General features: G+C 33.1%; 1 protein-coding gene across 2 annotated transcripts in view; it reads left to right on the top strand.

Annotated features, from left to right (window-relative positions):
* SCN9A (sodium voltage-gated channel alpha subunit 9) overlaps positions 1 to 22,264 on the top strand; it is a 165,983-nt gene that overhangs the window by 41,359 nt on the left and 102,360 nt on the right. The window lies entirely within an intron of this gene.

The raw sequence follows: 22,264 nt of genomic DNA, 5'->3' as shown, positions 1-22,264 counted from the left end.
GCTTAAATGAATTCATACTCATTGCATCTACCTTCTTCTCCCATCCTCTCTCTCTCCACTTTATTTTTTCAAGGAGATGGTGCCTTACAAAATAATGGAAACAATCAGTCAATATTTCCCAAATGAATTAGTGTCAATGTACAAGGCCTATAGCTCAGTGCAGGTATTCTTTACAGAGAATACTCTAATATGAATACCAAAGGTTGGACCAAAAAGTCACTGACAAGGGAATGATTGTAATTAAAAAGAGGCTAGCTTTTGTGGACTTACTGACAGCCTAAAACACCCCTCAGGAGAGTTTACAATGTAAATGGCAGCTAGATAATGTAAAAAGCAATTAGAGCCACGTTAGAAATTAAAAAGTCATTTTGTAAGAACCATAGCCAGTACTAAATTAAAGAGGCCACCAGATGAAATTGTGATCTAAGCCTAACTTTCTTAATTCAGCAGAATGGACATTTGGGGCTATAGAATTCTTTGTCCTGGAAGGCATTCCTTGTAGGGTGCTTAGTGTCCTCTCTAGACTCTTCTCACCAAGTATTCACGGTAAGTATTCTTCCCTCTTACTGAATTACAAGCTAGTCATAAAAATTATACTTTTGGTGGAGATAATAGAAATATAAATTTGGTGGATGTTTGCCCAAAGGTGCAGTGTTTATTGGAAGTTGAAACAAAGCATAAATGAATCTCTGGCTGGTATTATGGTTCTGCTCTATTGTACATGATGAAGAGTACTTGATGTTCTTTATAGTGACAGTAATTGTCATGAAATTATTCCCTTATTTCAGCACTTATTCTGTTCAAACTGAACAATTAAAAGAAGTTTTGTATTTTTTTTTCTTTTCATTTAATAGTCTTCAGTTCTTTTGCATTCTAGAAGTTAGTGGCTCTCTTGAACAAACGAAGCTGGGAGACTCCTCAGCTTATTTGAAGCATTGAAATCATAATTATGAAAAGTCCCCACAAATTCTTGCTGGCTTTTAAAGTATCCATTGAGTGAAGTCTACGTGTTTCTTATTTGTAGTGATTTTCGTGATCTCTTTAGCAGCAAGATTATGCAGCTTGAAAGAAGAGAAGAGAATGTTATTGAGTATTTGTGGTACTCCATTTCTTAAAAGAACTTGTGGAATGTGTGAAAAAGAAAATTAGTGAAAATGTTATCCCTTAAATGCCAAGGTTGTTTTTAAAAGGGAGAATATTACCTAGGAATAAGCGGGGGAAAAATCCATCTTGAAGAGAATAATTTAATGGCAGTTGTCATGACTATATTTTGAAATGAATTTAATCCCCTGAAGAATTTGATTCTTTTATATGGATGTTGCTAAATAATCTTGCAGAATGGAAGTAAGTAGAATTATCGTGGTAGAAGAAGGGAGTAAATTTACAGTAATGTTTTGTCGGTGGGCAGCATTTTAAAATGTTATAGTCTGAGAGATATAACCTGATCCTCAAGAATGCAAAAGCAAGTTATGCCTTGAAAGATAGTACTAAATGCCTCAAAAAACTCATATTTCTTAGAGTTGTTGACTTTATGTCAATATGTGTTCAGTATCCCAGCTCATAAAGCTAATTTTCTCATTAATGAATGTTCTGCTATGGTAGATAAAGGTAAATAGAACATAGACTTTACAAGTTAAATTGAACATAGACTTTAATTACAAGAAATTTTATAAGCAAATTCTGTAAAACAAGGAGCTGTTCATGAAAGCCAAATCATTAAGGAAATATTCAGGAAAGATGTATATAACTTACTGATTATATATTTCAGATAAACAATGTACATTTTTGGAATAAGTATGTTATATGCATATTTTTTATCCCAAAATGTGCGCAGGGAACTAGAAATAATTTAAATTTAATTGAATGTTGTAATTTTTTTTATTTGCTAAGTCTGGAAGGCAATCCTAAGGGAAGGTGGGTAGGAAAGAATTGCCCAATTGGGAACCGCTAGTTTAGGGCTAGATCAAATAAGATAGCATTCTATGATTGTTATTTTAATTATTTTATTTTATTATTAGCATATATATTTCTCATAATAATATTCCTGTATGTCCCCAACTTTCCTAAAGATGAAAAAGTATATTTTATGTTTTATAATGAAATGAATTAAAAATGTATTTTAAAAGAAAATTTAGTTTTGAAGATTTTAAAATATCAAAATTTTGTTTTATTCTAGCCAGTTGACAATCCTTGTACTGCTCACTGAAGAATTAAGGTCCTGTCACATTAGAAAATTGATTAAATTTGTTGCATATATATGTCAATGATTCCATTTTCAAATGCTAAGAATAATAATGGAAGAGATAAAAGAGCAGTTTGCTTGTTTATTTATTTATTATTTTTATTTTTTAAAAGAGCAGAATATTTAAAGTGAGTGTTAACGACTGAATTTAGATTGTATAGAAGTTTTGGACTACTGATTTTGCAGAAACACTTTAAATGGAGATTGTAAGCAAAATAATCGTATCTTTTTTAAACTATGCAGACTTATGAAATGGGTTCTGCATTTATAGAGTACATTATTTTTCTTCCAAATTGCTACTTCTGAGCTCAGATAATGATTTTTCAGATAATTCAGAAGAAATACTTTAATCACTTAGCAAAACTGCCCTGTCTAAAATTAGCTTGTTTTTGTCATAGCCTAGTTTCTACACAGTGAGTCAAAAGAAATTATCCCATATTAAACAAGAATATTGGCTGAGAGCAAGAGGAACAAACATTTGCTGTCTTAAGCCAAAGAGATACTTATTGGAAGTTACAGGATCCTGACAGAGTTATCGGAAAGCTTTGAGAAGTCGGATGAGCTGAATGGGAAAATGAGAAGACCAAAGGGAGGACTAGAGGCTGTTTGGCTGCCCCAAGTGGCAAAGACTGCTGGACCACTCTGCCACAACCAGATTTTCCCATAGCCATCTAAAGGCTCCAGCACAAAGGAATGCCAACCAGCTCTTCCTTCACTTGGTTTCATTCATTCCAGGGTCAAAATAAAAGGCAAGTGAATCCATCTGGACCAGTTTAAGAGATGTGGCCTTACCCTACTAGCAGGAATGGAAAGGGAAGATAGTTCACCTTAGATTTCCATAGTAAGAGACAGAGCTTCAGTCCCACTACTCACAGTGGGAAATCTTCATTTACCCCAGGTAAGAAGGAAAATTGTATGTTGGATAGGAAAAATATATGTATGTGTGTATGTAGGTGTGTGTAGTCATATATACATACACACATGCATGTACACATCTATAATTTGCTTTGGGGTTAAAAAAACAAAGCAAATTGATGTTGGACATGTATGTAGAATCAGACGTAGAATGACTGAATATTTAGAATCAATGCACTATATATGCTTGAAGCAAAAAAAGGCATTTTTACTTCAAATAGTATAATTTTCAAATAGTATCATCTTATGTTTGAATATAAGTGCCATCTAAGTGATAGTGGATATCCCCTCCCCACGTAGGTAAAAGATAACTTGTGGTGCTTTTTCAACTTGTGAAATTGTAATTCTACAGTTTAGACCGAACTATGATTTAGACGCAACTATGCCTATTCTCTAATTTCATAAGTTAACTATGAAATAGTGTATTATGAGGAGCTTATATGAATGCAAAAGGTAATGCACTAAAAAGTAGATTGTATTTTTAAAAAGCAGTTAAAATTGAGGACATGGCATTTTGTCTTTTTTGTCATTGAATTCCCGGATTTTACCCAGTATCTGACACAAAACAGTTACTCATATTCTTTACTGGTGCTCCAAGAAGAGAAAAAGAAAGGAGAAAAAAATAATGTGTTTTTATTTCTAGATGATATGATCATCTATTCAGAAAACAAAATTGACAAACTATTAGAAAGGAAAATTAACAGTTGCTGAATATAAAGTCCCTTGGTAGCAATTACCAACTAGAATGTATATGGTTTTATTTATTTTATATTTTTTAAGATTTTATTTATTTATTCATGAGAGACACAGAGAGAGAGGAGAGACACGGGCAGAGGGGACTCAATCCTGAGACTCCAGAATCATGCCCTGGGCCAAAGGCAGGCACTAAACTGCTGCGCCACCCAGGGATCCCCTGTATATGGTTTTAAAAATAGGATGTCATTTATAATAGCAACATAAAGCTATGAAGTATATAATATATCTAGAAATACACAAACTCTTATGTAGATAAGATTATCTACCTCATTAGAGAATCATTCTGTGCTTTTGGATGGGAAGACAATACTGTAAATATATAAATTCTTCATAAATTATAAGTTTCAGTTGGCTTTTTGTAGAAATAGATCAAACAGAAAAATGAATGATCATTTGTAGATAAGTTGACCTTAAGAGAAAAAGGACTTGTCTCAATATGTACTAAGACATAATATAAGAAATCTTGGTGGGAGGAGAGGTGGAGAAGGCTATTTTAAGCAATACTTTCAGAGCACTACAATAAGACAAAGGTACGTGTTCAATAAAGAAAAGATACTACTGAGAAAGTTAATGACAGAGTAGAAGATATTTGAAATTCTGAAATTGAGATATTAAAATCTAATATATCAAAAAAAAATCTAATATATCCAAGGAACACCTACTTATCAACCATAAAAGACAAAAATCACAACAGAAAAATTGGAAAAAGGGTAAGAACAAAGAATTTACATGAGAAGAAACTCAGCAAATAGGCATACAAGAAGTGCTCAGCATTATTGTAGACCAGAGCAATGCGAATTCAACAGAAATAGGTGATTTTTGATCTCTAGATCTTGTAAAAGAAAAAATTTTGAGAGAAATCCTCCTTGGGAAGATGATATTGTAAATGTACAAGTGAATAATGCCAAGGATTGGTGAGGATGTAGAGATGTAGAACCTTTGAGTACTCTGGTGGAAGAATAGAAAAGTCAAGTCCTTCTGGAGAGGAATGTGGCACTGCTTAGTTCAATTAAATATATATGTACCCTAGGACCCAAGAATTAGCTCCCAGGTAACAATTTCCCAGTAATTCTTATATAGCTCCATAAAGGGACACATGCAGAGTTGTTCAGGACTGTTATTTTGTGCTGGTGACAGGTGAGTTTACTGAGAAAGGAGGAGCCTTAACAATGTATCCACATGGTTAGCTATTTTGGTAAGATTTACAAAAGTAAGATATTTTAACTATTACCATAATTTCCCTCTTATTAAGTAGTGTTAAGAGTATGGCTACGGGCATATCTGGTTTGCAGCAAAGTGGAGTTCAGTTGGAGATACATTTAATGGGGATTCAGTGGGATGTATTTATGTGGTTTGTAGTCACTTCCATGTACATTTATCATGCACATTCTTAGAAAAACACTAAGTATATAGAACAGATGCCATGCACAGGATTTCCTTTAATCTTGATGGAGAAGAAAAAACTCTCTTCCCAGTATCTGAAACTGTGATTACTTGGTATTTTTCAATAGTTGCATTTTTTCTTTTTTTTTTTAATTTTTATTTATTTATGATAGTCACAGAGAGATAGAGAGAGAGGCAGAGACACAGGCAGAGGGAGAAGCAGGCTCCATGCACCAGGAGCCCGATGTGGGATTCGATCCCAGGTCTCCAGGATCGCGCCCTGGGCCAAAGGCAGGCGCCAAACCGCTGCGCCACCCAGGGATCCCGCATTTTTTTCTTATTGCATTTTCTTATTGCATTTTATAGACATATTTAAACACAAATTCCAAACTGGCAATTTTCTTTTATGTACTGTACCTGTTACAAAGCTTTCCAAGCTACACAAATTAGGTACAATGTAATTCTAAGATGGACCTTTAAAGATTTTGTTGAGAAAACCAAATATCAATGAAGTACAAGACTTAATCATGAATGTGATAAAGCAAAAAATGACAGTTTAGCTACAGTTTGGAAAGTGTATAAAAGTATTTTAAGTTTAAAATTGCAAATTATGAATTATTGAACATATTATATATATATATTACACATACAAAAAGCACTTTTTTGTTATCTTTAACTTTTTTGTATTAAAATACTGAGAGAATTCAGATACAAGATTAGTGGTATATAAAAAAGTATAAAAGGCAAGGACATGAATAAATTATATTAACATTGAGCAAGAAATATAACAAAATGTTTTGTTATCTCAGAAGCAAAAGTGAGAAACAGTATTTCACTAAAAGGAAGAAGGGTATTTCTTAAAGATATATTAAATAGATTATTGGTGTTTGGTAATCCGGTTAAAGAAGAAGAGTGAATCATAAATATGTTGAGGACAAAAGATTTAAATTTTATGTTGGTTCAAAAAAAAATAAAAAATAAATTTATGTTGGTTTGCCATGAAATATCCAATGCATGAGATAACACAGAACTCATTATACATCACTATATTGAGGACATTGATGACAAAGTGGTTAGAAAGTAGTTAATTCAAAGTATTTAAGATAAACCATTGAACTAGGATATTTGAAATCCTGTTATTTTATAGATCATCTATGAAAGGAACTAAATGGAGGCATTCTCAAATTTGACAATATTTTTAAAAATTTATATGCTTTTACCAATAATGAGTTGTAGAGATCAAAGAACTTTGCCCAACTATCAGTAATAAATACATACACATTCCTATATTTCAATTAGTTATGTTAAAGGAAAGATAAGTGTGCCTCTATTCCCTGTATTTACAAAACCCATTGCCCTATGAAGAGATAACCAGAGCATGAAGCCAAACATGGAGGAAGAGTATTAAGTGTGCTAAGGAGTTAAATTTTGGAACTTGTGTTTGTGATATTGGTTAGTTTTTTTAAAAAATGGAAATCCATTTAATTTCTGAACTCACTTTTAATAAATATGCACTTTTATATCTACTTTTATTTGTAATATGCATTTTGTTCTCAACCCCCCCCTCCCCACCCCCCGTAAAATGTTGTGTAAGCTATGGGCCATATGGATCTGTCTCTGGGTTTCGGGAAGGATGGGCGGGGGGGTCTAGATGGCACCCGGGTGTTCTAAGAGCAAAGAGGCAGCATATCTGATAATATATGTTGGAACATTATGCAGTAGTTAGAAATACAGATTAGAATTATTTATAGTAACATGGATAGATCTTTAAAACCATAGTGCTTAGTTATAAAAATAAAATGAGTCATATGACATGAAATTTATGTAAATTTAAGATATAACATCCAAGATAATATTAAATTTTTAAGAAAACATAGTGCAAAGATGTATAGTAAACATGCTAGGATGGTTGCCTAACAATGAGAATGAGAAGATGCTAAAGTAGCAGGGAATGGAATGTGGCTGATGAAGGAAAAGAATAATAATTATGATAGGCTTCGTATGGCCAATGATGATAATTGTCTGTGCTCTGGGGAGTTTAACTCCAAACCTGAGCTTAAAAAAAAAAAAAATGATAGGATGAAGGAACTTTGGTTGATATTATCTCCAATATAGTTAAATCATGATTTAATCTCTACAAGCTATGTGCAAACATTTTAAATCTTAAATTACACTAGTTTAGATAAATCTAGGAATGGAATGTAAACAGTTTGTGAAGTTACACATTTCAAATTCCATGGAAGTACAAAGTCAAAGATAATTTTTTTATTGTTTAGAAAAGCTGAGAGTGGTGAAGACAAGAAAGCGGAGATAAACCTAGAAGATGACAAAGACAGCTTCCGGACCACACCAAGCAGTTAGTTAATAAATAATCTTATGAATGAAGAGTGTCAAGGGAGAGGATTTATCAAGGATGTGAGTCATAGTACAGATCAGCTGGCTTCTACTCATCTTCTCTCTCTGACCTAAATCTTCCCTCTGAAGCCCAAGTCTGATGCCGTTCTTGTATATTCTCATTACTTTTGAATGATAGGGGGATTGCATTTGTTTATTTGTCTTTATTTCCCAATAGACCAGGGGTCCCAGAGGACAAGCACCAAGGCTGCCTAATTTGTATTTTTGTCCCCAGCACCTGGCATAGTGTCTGGCACTTAGTAATCATTTTTAAAATATTTGTTGAGGAGTCGATTAAGTAGAATTAGTATTAAAAGGATGTTAGCATCACATGATTTCACACATATAGCAGTCATTATTTGTACCTTCTACTGAGGGATGATCTTAAAATTAGGATTACCTTCATTTTGATTTAGTAATTTGAAAGTAATAATATTTAGGTCTTCTTGTTTTACTCTTTTGTAGCTTAATAAAGAGAAATTTACAAGCATATTCCATTAATACTGCTAGCAATTAATATGATGGCATTTAAAAATAAATTTTAGGGATGCCTGGGTGGCTCAGCAGTTGAGCGTTTGCCTTCGGCTCAGGGTGTGATCCCGGAGTCCCAGGATCGAGTCCCACATCGGGCTCCCTGCATAGAGCCTGCTCCTCCCTCTGCCTGTGTCTCTGCCTCTCTCTGTGTGTCTCTCATGAATAAATAAAATCTTTAAAAAATAAAAATAAATAAATAAAAATAAAAATACATTTTAATACACATAGTAGTATTACAATAATTCAACTGATTATTTCAGTTATTATTGCAACTGGTTGTTTAAAATTTATTCTCTAATTTTCAGTTAGTGAAGGATCTTTCAAAATAAGACTACTTGGGAAAAAAAAGTAATATCTTACAATGGTATACTCCAAGAGTCTTCATGGACAGTATTTTCTACCAAAAAGAAAAATTCCATCTGCTTTTTAAAAAAATCTGAGAATAATGACTTCTTAATAAAACCAGTCAAATATTGTAGACAAAATAATTGAAAATTAAATAAGATTAAAGGAAATCTAGTTTGTATATACAAATTGATGAATTTAAGAAAATATACAAGTTGGAATTCACTTATGCATTTTATTCTACATAGTCTTAAAATCCATATGATATTATTAATGCTTTGTATAGTCCTTGTTCTCTTTTGTGGAGTAAATTTTTTTTATATACACAGACACACCCATTCTGATATTCATTTTTTTCTGTGCTTCCATTCTTCTGCTTTTAGGATCTTTTCATTCTGCCTAAAATGTTTTTTTAATGTATATTTAGTGCAGTGATGAATTCTCTATTTGCCTTTTCTGAAAAAAAATTTTTTAATTTCACATTTGTCTTTTTAAACTTTTCATGAGATACAGTATACTTTAATAAAAATACATATATCCTAAATGTGTAGTCCAATGAATGCTCCAAACTAAACAAACCGTGCAAGCAGCACTGGGATAAAAACATAGAGTTCCCTCACTCTAGGAGGATATTTTTACTCCCTTTAGTATTCTGAATTTTCAGAATATCATCAGAATAATATATGTAATATATTATCATCAGACTATATTATCATATTGTCAGAAAATTGTCAAGTGGCATGTGTGCTTTCTTCCAAGCACAATTACAAGCTAAGGATACTCAGCTCCTTAGGATTTCATAATTTTAGAAGTTCCTAGAGACATCTAATTCTAATAGTTAAGTAAAGCTATTTATGGGCTGTAGTTAAAGGGTGACACAGATAAGCGCACCTGGCCCACTTTGTCAGGGAAAGCCCCTTAATACTGTGAGAAATAACTGAGTTAGCAGGTCTTGGGGGCTTGGGGACAGTTACCTGGGTTCAGATCAGCTTTCTAGAGAAATGGACTGGATAAATTTATCATGAAGATATGCACTTAATTGATAAGGTTGTACTGTATTTAACTGTTTACTTCTGATGACATTGTAAGAAACTATATAAAGTTAAAAGCAAATGGAGATATTATATTGAGGAAATAAGAGTGTGTGTAGATGCATAAAGGCTGTCTTAATTCCAGTCTCTTTACTGCCTACTTAAATGTAAAAATTTTGGTTAACTTTGAAATATCAGGTAACAGAGCAAATAATATGGCCATCACCTAAATTCTTGAGTATGATGGATTATAATCATTGGTTTTACCGCACCTACACTAGGCAAAGGGTAAGGTAAAATGTTAGTGATAGAACAGTCAGCAATTTGAAAATTGATAGTTTTCTAAAATGATAAACTGATATTCACAAAGTATTGGAGGGTTTCCCAAAATCAGAGCTAAAAATTGTGTATTTATTTTGACCAAAATAAGACAAATTTCAAGACAGCCCTTTTATTGCAGATTAAATGCGATGCCAAGCGTATTTGGATATGATTCATGGTGCTTCCAGCCTTTAGCCCAAAGTTGGGAATCTTGTTTTTGAGGTTCCCAGCTCTGCAACTCACTAGGATGCCGTTTAATCAAGATATAGGATTTCCCAACACTAATATGTCACTATGACTAAATCCTAAGAATTTTTCTTAAAGATTTGTTTATTTATTTTAGGCAGAGAGAGAGAGAGAAAAAAAAACATGCATGAGGGGAGGGGCAGAGGGAGAGGGAGAGAGAAATCTCCAGCAAACTCTCCACCAAGCGCAGTGCTGGACATGGGGCTTGATCCCAGGACCCTGAGATCATGACCGGAGCTGAAAAGAGGGGAATGTTTAACTGACTACACCACTCAGGAGCCCCAAATCCTAAGAATTTAAGATTTAAGGTTTAAGTTCTATTTATGTTTATTTTAGTACTTCTGTGCAGCCATAAAATCTGTCTTTCAGAAAAGCAGACGGTAACTGGGGCATACCTTGATAAAGAATTATGATCAAGACAATTAGTTTTGGGGCACCTGGGTGGCTCAGTAGTTGAGCATCTATCTGCCTTTGGCTCAGGTTGTGATGACAGAGTCCTGGGATCCAGTCCCGCATTGGGCTCCCCACAGGGAGCCTCTTCTCCCTCTCCCTGTGTCTCTGCCTCTCACTCTGTGATTCTCATGAATAAATAAATACATAATCTTAAAAAAATACAATTAGTTTCATATGCTCCCTTAAAAAGATGTATTACAACGCAGAACCAGGATTTTAGATCCTCTTTGGTAAGTTCTCCTAGGATCTCTCAAAACAAGATGTATATATATCTAGACTGGTCCAGAACAGTCCCAGATTATACCTGTTATCTTGATGTCCAATGTGATGTAGCATTTATTCTTGACAAAAAAAAATCTTATTTTGCAACGTAAATGCTAGGGTCATCCTGCTAAGGATAGAACCAGACTGTCAAGTGTATTTTTTTCATAGCCAAGGTCTATCTCTCTCTGATTTCCTCCAGTGATACTGTCAAATGTTCAAATCTCAGTACAATGAAAAACTATTGAGAGATTTTTTTAAAATTACAATTCAGAGAGCAGATAGGAGTGGACTCAAACCTGGTTTAATTATTATCTTTTCCCTATATTCTCTAGATTGAGTTTTCTAAAGCAGTGTTCATTTTCTTATGCAATTAGGTGAGCAACTGGATGACTAAAGGGCACTTCCTCTTGTCGTCAGATGTGTCAGCTTTATCTTCCTTGTTGTTAACATAGAGGATTTGTATGATCTTGATATTCTTCTCCTGCACTGAGGCTGGAAAGACTCATTCTGGAAGTTTTTCAGTTCTCATGGAAGAGAGTACAGATCATAATAGTTCATATTGGAAGTGAACATTGCCTTTTCCATCTCTCCTGATGATGTCATTCTTTTTTATCATGGCATTTTAGATTTTAGGAATGGAAAAATTGTGACATATTGTCATTGAATTAATAGGAGTTTTTAAAATGCCAGGTGACCAAAGGGGCCTTCATGGATATCGGAAATGGTTAAATGTACCCCTGGCAGCCATAGTGGAGTCAGTCATCTGTTGCCTTGTTTTGGTCATGTTATCAAGTGTTCACACATCAGTAAAAGGAGAATTTCTGAGTCAGTTGCTTTCTTTCATTTCAGTGTTACACTGCAGTTCTTAAAGTAACACAAAAATCAAAACAGAACCTTTGTATCTTAATAGAATCATGAAGATCAATACATAATAAAGTTAATTTAACAACTTAAAGAATAGTTTTTGTGTTTAACACTACCAGGTAAGTTAAATTACCATTTTTCTAAAAGGGAATGCACACAGAATCCCTTGCAGATTTATTTTTTGGCCTACTTAGTCATAATGACTCTCAAGTATAATTAGGACTCAGACATTGTGACTCCAGTCTATTTCTATGTTTTTAAGTTGTAAGCTCATTCCTTACCCAAGAGAACACATTTATAGAAAATTATCCTCCCAAGCATAATAACTTTAAAAAGTTGATCAGCATTTCTAATGGACCTCTTATTGATCAAAGTGTTGTTATTTTGTACTGTGTAAAATATTATTTTTATATATTAATTATAACCCATTTTATACTGTTAATCACTTAGGTACATTATAAATAATGGCAATATATTTACTTCAAATTTGCTGGAACGTTGTTAACTTTACATAATATTAGTATAATTCTATATCTGTGATTTCTATTTTTACATGTACTTTTTATCTTGAAATAGATTTATGGAATAATGGTGCAGACATTATGGAAAGTTCTGAAAGAGTCCCTACCCAATTCCCCTGTATTAAGACATACATTAGTATGGTGCAGTTGTCACAACTAATAAAACCATAATGATACATTATTATTATTAACTAATGTCCTTAATGCAGATTTCCTCAGTTTTTCCTCACTATCCTTTTTTTTTTTTCTACTCCAAGATTACATCCAGGATACCACATTGCATTTAACCATCATTATCTCCTTAAGCATCATTAGGATGAGGCAATTTCTCAGACTTCCCTTGTTTTTGATGACCTTGACAATTTGAAGTAACATTGATTAAGGTATTTTGTAGAATGTCCCTGAATTGGAATTTTTCTGATTTTTTTAATCATTAGATCAAAATTATGGGTTTTGGGGAGAAAGGCTATACAAAGAAAGTAGCATTCTCATCATATCAAGGGAACATATTATTGTTGAACATATACTGAGCCTGGGTGGCTTAGTTGGTTAAATGTCCCACTCTTGATTTTGGCTCAGGTCATGATTTCAGAGTCCTGAGATTAAGCCCTGGGTTGGGCTCTATGCTCAGCCCAGAGTCTGCTTAGTATTCTCTCTCTCCCTCTTCCTCTGCCCCTACCACCCCCCCACTCATGCGTGCTCAATAAATAAATAAATAAATTTTAAAAATCTTTAAAAAAGAAAAGGGAACATATTATCAACATGAGTTATCACTGCTGATGTTAGCTATGATTTATTTTACAGTGCTTTTGAAAAATGCTCATGTATAGATTCTGTGGTGCCTTGAGAATACTTTAAAAATTAATAGTACTCCAGCCAAGATCTTACCTATGGGAAAATATCACTCTTTATTTCAAGAGAAGTGACATTTTCAAAGCAGTTTTTCATTTGACAACAGTCAGCATCAATAAAATATTCTATTTTACTTATTTTTACATTGGTCCACCGTCTTAAATAATTTAGATAGGACCTAATTTGATTCAGATTTTGACAGCTCTTCAAAATGGTTTATTGAACCAATTTTAATTTTATATCCATAGAATTTAAGTTATCTATAGGTAAGAGACTCAGAGAGAAATCTAAAGAGTCTGAGATTATGATAGAGTCATATATATGTAATTATTCTACTTAAAATATGGAAATATCCTATCTTAATCTCTCTAATCACAGTTACACAAGAAATTAAAATATTACTTGCTTTCTATAAGAAATGTTGAAAGTTTTCAATTTACTGCTAAAAGAATTCTATGGGAAATATTTTTAAGAGAATAATTAGTCCCATTCTTTAAATGTAGATTTCATATGTAAGACAAAGTATGCCAATAATAATCATTACCAAAGCATAATTCATATTGCAAAAGTATATGGACATAATACATATCCTATCTGAACCACAATGGAGTTGACACTGTGACATTAATGAATCAATTGGGAACTGCAATTTAGTGTTCCAGTATTAGGTACCTGCCATGGAGCCACTGGGACCTTTGCCAGCATAAGATAATGGGCACAGGCCACATTTTCTCCTTTCAGTCATTTAGGTAAGAATTGCTTTTGGGGTTCACTAAAGTGATTTCTGGGAGATTCCCAATTTGGTTTCTAAGTATGTAGGGGAACCCCATCCCCAGTCTCCCTCCCAGGGGCTGTCCCTATGTAGAAGATTTCATAGGACCCTGAGGACTAACGGAATCCCCGAAAGCAGCTTCCTGGAAGCTGCTCTTGATATTTGATTCCAGGAAGATAGTTTCCAGAGCAATAGTCTGTTCTGAGTCATAGCAGGCATCCAGAGACCCTAAAACTCTAGAGACATTACCTGTGATATTTCTTGCTTGAAGGAAGGGATCATTCTTGTAGTCTGACTCCATTCAGGATATTTAAATGCTTCTTAGAAGATGAACCAAGTAGAAGAATTCATTTCCTTTTGAGCTTATTCAGAAATATCAATTCAATTAAAGAAAAAAAATCTTACTCATATGTCTATGGAGCCCATAACTGGTCTAATTAAAAAAATATTTTCAAGTTTTCATATAAAGTTCAAGGCAACAAAAATAAATTAATGGGAATTTCATCAAATAAAGGAAATACAGCAGCAATCCAAACCTCTGAGTGATTGGTATTTATTCTAGGGTTGTTGCAATGTCTAACATTACATTTTACAAGTAACTGGTTTTAAATGGTCCAATGATTTTAGGCTCAGAGTGGGTGCATGAGTTGGACATCCAAGGTCACATACATAGCTAGTAAATGGTAAATCCAAGATTTAAACTCCAGGCTTTCTACCTCTAGAACTTACACTTGAATCATTATTCTAGACCAAAACTCTGCTTATATTATATTAGAATTCTATGGGAATATATATATATATATATATATATATATATATATATATTTCATGTTTAAAAGGCTAGTAATTCCTATAAATTGAATTATCCTCAAGATTAATGGAATTAATAGATCTTAATTATAGATGCATGATGAAATTGTTCAAAACAAGGAATTCAAATGGAAGGACAAGTTAATATTATTAACAACACTACTTTTTTCATGATAACAATTTGCAAAACTCTCTTCTAAGTACTTTACACACACTTAACCATCCCAGTCCTAGCCACTCTTTGAGGCAGTGATATTAATAAAATACCGTTTTTCAAAGTAGGAAACTGAAATTCAAAAAGTTAAGTCATCTGAACAGGGTCAATAGCTATAAAAGGTAGAACAGGGATTGTGATGTTCAGGTCAAGATGATTATTTATCTGTGAGCTACTGGAACCAGTTTGGATTTTTCTGTATTGAATACCAATGTACTTCATGGTGTATGTTAACTATTCCTGAAGGATTTTATCTACTTTACATTTTGGAAATTAAGCCATATTTCCAATGTCTTGCAGAAACTCAAATTTAAAAAGAAACTAGAAACTCATTTTTAAAAAGTGTATACATTCCTAAATAATATTCATAAAGTAATAAATACATACCTTTCATTCTTATGTTGATAAAATAAACATGTTTCTTTTAATATCTTTTTCTTTTTTGCAATGTTGTCATTTATTCCTGAAAAAAATTGAGGTATAATTGGTATGTAATATGTAACTTTCAGGTGTATAACAGAATGATTTGGTATGTGTATACACTGCGAAATTATCACTACAATAAGTAGTTACCATCTGACATCATACATAGTAAAAAATTTTTCTTTTTTTTCTTCTTCTGTTGAGGACTTTGAAGGTTGACTCTCAGCAACTTTCAAATATTCAATACAGTATTATTGACTATAGGCACCACGGAAGATTGACTTTTTAAAAAATACTTAAAAAAACTAGATGCAGCTCTTAGTTATTTTACAGTTTTACAGTTTTTTTTCTTTTTTCTTTTTCTTTTTTTTTTTTGTCGTTGTTGTTTTTGAAAGACATTTTATTATCAGTGTTCCATTCCGTTTACTCAAGGCACTGGATGAGATGGCAGCTCAAGCAGAGAAGCTGGAGACAAACCCCACCCTCCTGGGAGGGCCAAAAACGCCTGCTGAACTCAGGGGGCCACGCTGGAGGGCTCTGGGGCCCTGACTCACTGGGAGAAGGTCCTTCCCTCCCACCCTCAGAGGCCCAGTTTTTGTTAGCAGCAAGTTATCTGAGGTCACATAAGAGCTGACCAGTTTGAAGGATGAGTGAGTGTTAAGGGCATTATAGCAAGGAGTATCCCATGCCTCAAAGGAAAGTAGAGAGAATAAAGGATATAAAAATGGGGTTTCCAGGCCTAATAGGGATAAAGGAATGTGAGCAACAAGAGGGATGCTTAAAATGTTGAGAAATAATAAAATAAATAAATAAATAAATAAATATTGAGAATTAAAACTAAAAATTAACATGATGAATTTGCTTTGCTCTTTCATTGTCTTGGATTTTAGAGCTGTGAGTATACTAAGGGACAGAGGATATTTTTGTTAATCTCACATCCCTTGGTTTATCATCTTCCTTCAGTGCTTCAGCATCGTTTCTCATTATTCTTTGTGTTTCTTCATTCAACTTTTCTTTCTTTAATGGAGCCTAACAGATTCAGAGTTCAAATATGTGGTGCTTTTCTCTTTTTAAAATTTTTTATTTAAATTCAATTTAGTTAACATAGACTATATCATTAGTTTCAGGGGTAGGATTTAGGGATTCATCAGTTGTATATAATACCTAGTGCTCATTCCATCACATACCCTCCTTAATCCCCATCACTTAGTTACCCCATCCCTCCTCACTTCCCCTACAGCAACCCTTAGTTTGTTTCCTAGAGTTAAGTGTCTCTTATGGTTTGCCTCCTCAATTTTGATCTTATTTTTCTTTCCCTTCCCTTATGTTCTTCTGTTTTGTTTCTTTAATTCCACATGAGTGAAATCATATGATAACTGTCTTTCTCTGACTGACTTATTTCGCTTAGCATAATACCCTCTAGCTCCATCAATGTGGTTGCCAACAGCAAGATTTCATTATTTTTGATGGCTAATATTCCCTTGTGTGTGTATATGTGTGTATAATATTCCCGTGTGTGTATATGTGTGTGTGTGTCCTTTCAATTTTAAAATGGAAATTTTAAACTTTGATGTTTTACATTCTTACTCTTCAAATAAAACAAAATCCAAAAAGTTTTTGTGCACCTTAAATTAAATTTGCTTTCTCTTATTAAGTAATAAAACCTGGTTACTAAGTTGTATTCATCAGATGTTTTCACTTTAGTGCATTTGTTGGTTTAAAGTGGTTCTTAAAAGGAGGTTCATATCTATCATTTATGTTTTTTTAAAAGTAGAAAAGTGGGACGCCTGGGTGGCTTAGCAGTTGAGCATCTGCCTTTTGCTCAGAGCGTGATCCTGGGAGTTCCAGGTTCGAGTTCCATGTCGGGTTCCCTGCATAGAGCCTGCTTCTCCCTCTGCCTGTGTCTCTGCCTCTATGTCTCTCGTGAATAAATAAATAAAAAATATTTTTTTAAAAGTAGAAAAGCTTAGATCCTCCCACTAGAAGTTTGTTTCAGCAAACTTACTGGGTAAGCCCTGGCAGTTGCTTTTTATTTTTATTTTTTTAAGTTACATGGTTGATTCTTTTATACATTGTGGTTTAGAATCACAGTGGAGTATACCTTTACTTTGACATTTGCATTTTAGGCAGCAATAGGGACAAGCTGCCTTCTTACTATTACCTAACATAGTGAAAAGAGCTTTTAAAACATAGTCTTTAAGAAAATAGTAGGAAATAATACTTATTAATTCCACAGTATGGGTTCTTGGTATAACATAATACCGATTTCTAAACCTAATTATGGAAGAATTGGCATCAGATTCAGTGATACTTGATATTATTGAAAATCACACATTTAGCAAGCCAGCCATAGGTGGCACCTAAAAAAGCATTCCATATTCATTTAAGAGAGAAAGTAGAAGACACATTCCTTACCCTGCAGTGTGACATATTAAGACTTTGAAAGAGTTATTAACAGAGTTAATAACAGAGTTAAAGAGTTGTTAACATTTATTAACAAAATAAATTTCAAATTATTTCCAATTTACCCTATTATATAAATAATGGGTCTAATACAGAGATTTTTTTTTTCAAAACCTTGTCTTTATTATTGGAGTACTAAATTTTCACTAGAATGATCTTTTTAATTGAACCTCTTTCATGCTTTTCAGCCGGATGACTCTTGATTAAGTTTCCTATATCATTTCTTGTATTTTCTTTCTTCCATTTGCTGCTCCCTTTTTTGAAACTGACGCTAGGACTTCCTAAATAATTCGACATCTCCTAAATTTTGTTTTGAGTTTTCCCTTGTTCTACTGTATTGACACAAATCTAAAGTACAGAACACTGAATTTTTTTTCATATGTATGTACCTGTGTGGCCATCACACAGATCAGCTCTCACACACCTGAGAATTCTCACTTGTACCCCTCCTGGTGAAGTACCTGTGGAAAATAACTAAAATTCTGACTTCTTTTTAGCAAATACTCTATTGAAATTTTTATTTTGACGATTATGCCTCCAGTTACCAAGAATTTTTATTGTTTTCAGTTCCTTTTTTTTCTAATAACCTGTTCTTTTCACTAAGAGCTTATCTTCTCAAATTTCTCTGAAAATACTAATTTTAACCTTTTATTTATTAACCTATGTTTGCTAAATGTTTCCTTTCTTCTAGAGTTAGGAGTATGGTCTGTTCATCTCAGTCTTTCAATTTTATATTTGATAGGCCTTGATTACCAATTCATCCTTAATTATCTATTAATATTTGTGAATGAAAGACTATGTTGCTGTTTAGGGTTGCTTCTGCCTTTGTGTAGGTCTGTTTCCCAAACAAATCCTGCCTTGTTGGAGGGAATACCTGCAAGCTTTGTGTATGTGGCTGTGTGGTGTGTGTATGTCTGGTAGGCTAAATTTTAGGATATGGGTGAGGAAAAGGCAAGAAGAGTCCACCTTCAGAAAAAATCCTAAGTAATCTACCAAAATATCAGGGGTAATTAGAGTAAATTTAGCAAAGCCACGGGATACTAACCTAGGTTCAATTTTACCATTTTTGCATCAAACAATTGTTCCATTGTTATTCAAAACAGTGTTTCCAAACTGTCTTCTGAAAAACGCAGGAGAAATTAACATGTGAAATACAAAGAGTTCTGTACCAGTTTGAGGTTACCCTTAGGAAATAAGTGAGGAGTGAAGATAATTGAGTTGAGAATGGTGAAGGGGCTTCAACTATAACTGAATATTTTTATTTCTTCAAAAAACAAAAAGTTAAAGATCCAAAGCAAATATGGGAAACTGTTAAAGTTTGTTAAATCTGTTATTTCCTATACTTTCTGTGTGTTTGAAATATTTCATAATTTATCATTTCTAACATTATCAAAATAAAAGAACCACTAAAAAAGAGTTCTATGATCTAGCAGAGTCAAAGTCGGCCATATTTCAACTGTATCAAACTCTTAAATGTAAAAAGTCTCTGATAGTTTAGTGGCAGAGAAATTTGTTTGCTTGTTTTCTACTCCAGTATTTTCCAAATTTAGCCCCAGAACTCTTTTATGGTGTATTATTTCATATTGCATGGGCCAGCATTCACAGATACTAGTTTTTTATATGCTGCTTTGTAATTTGTAGCCAATTACTTATCAAAATAATTTGAGGAATTATTCAGTGGAAAATTATATTTAAAATAGAAATAGAAATAAAAATTAAAAAACATGAGAAAAAGGTAGTAAATTAAAAAAAGAAAATCAACAAAGAGCCTATTTTCCCCTTGACTCTACCCTGCTTCTAGGAAAAATGGAAATGAACACTTTAGGGATCTTATGTCAATTAATTCAGAGATTAATGTTTTGGTTTAGCCTGAGGATAAATCCCACTCCACTGCCTCACACTTAGATATAAAGGAGGATGTGGAGAAATGTGGCCTGCGACATTGTTGGGTACATAATCCATACTCAACTTGTTTTCTGACCTACTTAACCCATGGGCCAACTCTATGACTTCTTTGCTGGATGGGAATATTTTTTTTCTCTAACTCTCTCAGATGAGTGTGTAGGCTGTGGCTTCTGCTAATTTCCTCACTTAGGTAATCCTATATGCTCTCTCTTCTTCAGATTTGTGAAAACTCTTTAGTGTCTTCTCTGGTCTTCAGTGACATCATGAAAATTTTCCCTACTCCATCTTTATTTTCATTGCAATGGCTTTCGCCAAGGGGTGAAAAACACATGGGATAGAAGTCATAAATTAGAAATTGAAGGAGTCTTGATTGGAAAAATGTATGAAGAAAAAATAGATGATAGATAGTACATGTATGTGTGCATAGATAAGGGAGTTCAGAATAAATTTTTTATATCTACTTTAACTGTGAGAAATCCTAGATACAGGGATTTATACTTTTGGTTTTCAGTAGTTGTGTAAGTATCATCTAATATTGAGGTTAACAGTAGCTGGATAGAATTGTCATGAGAACACCAAAATGTACAATATGTACGATATTCAAAAAATGTAGTCCTAGTAATATTAATAAGTGGAAATATGATACTATTATTTTTCAAAGTTTTAAATTAAAAAATGTTGATTTCATTAAATTTATTAGATTCAAGCCAAATAAATTTAAATGCATCCTTTCAAAGTATTTTTTTTGGGCAAAAATGCATGACATCTCCATTATAAAAATTTGAAAAATAAAGAAAAGTATAAAGAAAGTAAAAAAATATAACCCATGATCCTTCAGCTGTGAATAACCTTCATTGACTATATTGAGCACTTAATTTCAGACTTTCTGTACATTTTAAAAATTGAGATGAATATACAGGTATGTGTATGTGTAACACATACATCAGTTACCCATTAGAATATTTTTATAATTCATTAAATAGTTTTTAAAAGTGTTCTTCAAATACCACTCAGTTTTTCATTATATGTTCATTTTTTTTTTATATGTTCATTTTTTATTTTATGGAACCCTATTAGGCTTTTAGGTTGATTATAATTTTTCAGTATTATGGTAAACATCTGAAGTAAACATCTTCATAAATGTTTGAGGACATCTGAGATTATTGCTTCTGGATAAATCCTAGAAGGGAGGTTATTTAGCAATAAAAATGAATTATCATATTTAAGGGTTTGATAGATATTACAGAATTCTCCTCAAAAAGTTTGGATACATTATTTATTCCCATCATCAAGATAGGAGGCAGTGACTTCTATACCTTCCAAACTAGAGGATGTTGATGGAATCTGATCTGAGTCTCTTCAGCTTACTTTCCAAGACCATGATTGTAAGCAGATGCTCAGATGCTTAGTGTCTTTCTTCAATTTAGCCTAATCCGGAAAATACCAAGCGTGGTACCACTGACATGAATCACTTGCCAAACCAAGTGAATACTTTAGTGAATCAGAACCTGTGTGTGTAGGGTATGCATAAATAGAGAGTGAAAGGAAGAAAAAGAAGGGAAAAAAGAATAAGGATAGTGGAATTGGGGATTGGACATCTGTATTCATGAGATCTACTTACCTGAATTTGTCAGATAATTCCTGAAAGGTGTGATACCTCCATTTGAATGTAGGGTATATAAAAATACCAGTTCTTCAACCATCCTTTCTCCAACAGACCAAGTATGTGTACACTGAAAGTCTTTTGAGGAAAGCAATCTTCCCCTCCCCTGTATGATTTCCAGAAGCATTGCGGAGCCTGCAAAACCCAAGTAGAAACTGCACTCACTGCCTTATTTCTCAGATTGAAGTGGTATAGTTTCTACAAGGCTACTACGGTCTTTTTAAAATACATAGATTTCTGGTAAGGAGATTTCTTATAACTGTGCCCAAATAACTGAGTGGAAAAACCATCCACTTTGTTTTAAATATAATTGAAATTTATTTTGTTTGATATGGCAATAGGAAAAACCTGAAAAAGAATAGTTTTAGCTTCTCCCACTTCTTTTTCTGAATCTTTGTTGTCACTACTGTGATTTGCTTAATTTTTATACTTAGCCCTGGATAATAAAAGAGCAGACCCTGGATTCTCTTAGTTCACTCTCCAGGTTTGGTGATATTATTTACTATACAGCTTTTCAAGCCATTCACAATGGACCAATTTATTACATGTTGGTCATGTTGGTGTGTCCAACTCTGAGGCAATCTTAATGTAAAAAAAAAAAAAGGATTACTTTTATTTTTTAATGGAGAACTTATGAAGCTATCCTGACTCATTGAAATAATGAGTTTGTTGTTTTAAAATAAGAACTATTATTTTTTATGCTTTTTTGTTTAGAACATTCCAAGATACTGATACATAGGGACTTGACTTTTGTATTTTACTTTTTTCTTTTCTATAAGTTTTGTATATACATATAAGTTATTTAGGGAGGTCATAGTTTGAATGCATAGCCTATTTTTTAAAATTTTTTAATTGAATTTAAAATTTTAATTTGAATGCATACCCTATTGTGG

The sequence above is a fragment of the Vulpes vulpes genome, chromosome 3, assembly GCF_048418805.1.
Source record: "Vulpes vulpes isolate BD-2025 chromosome 3, VulVul3, whole genome shotgun sequence".
In the NCBI taxonomy this organism is placed as follows: domain Eukaryota; kingdom Metazoa; phylum Chordata; class Mammalia; order Carnivora; family Canidae; genus Vulpes; species Vulpes vulpes.
Note: the sequence above shows the minus strand (reverse complement) of the source record. Positions and strands in the feature narration are given on the sequence as shown.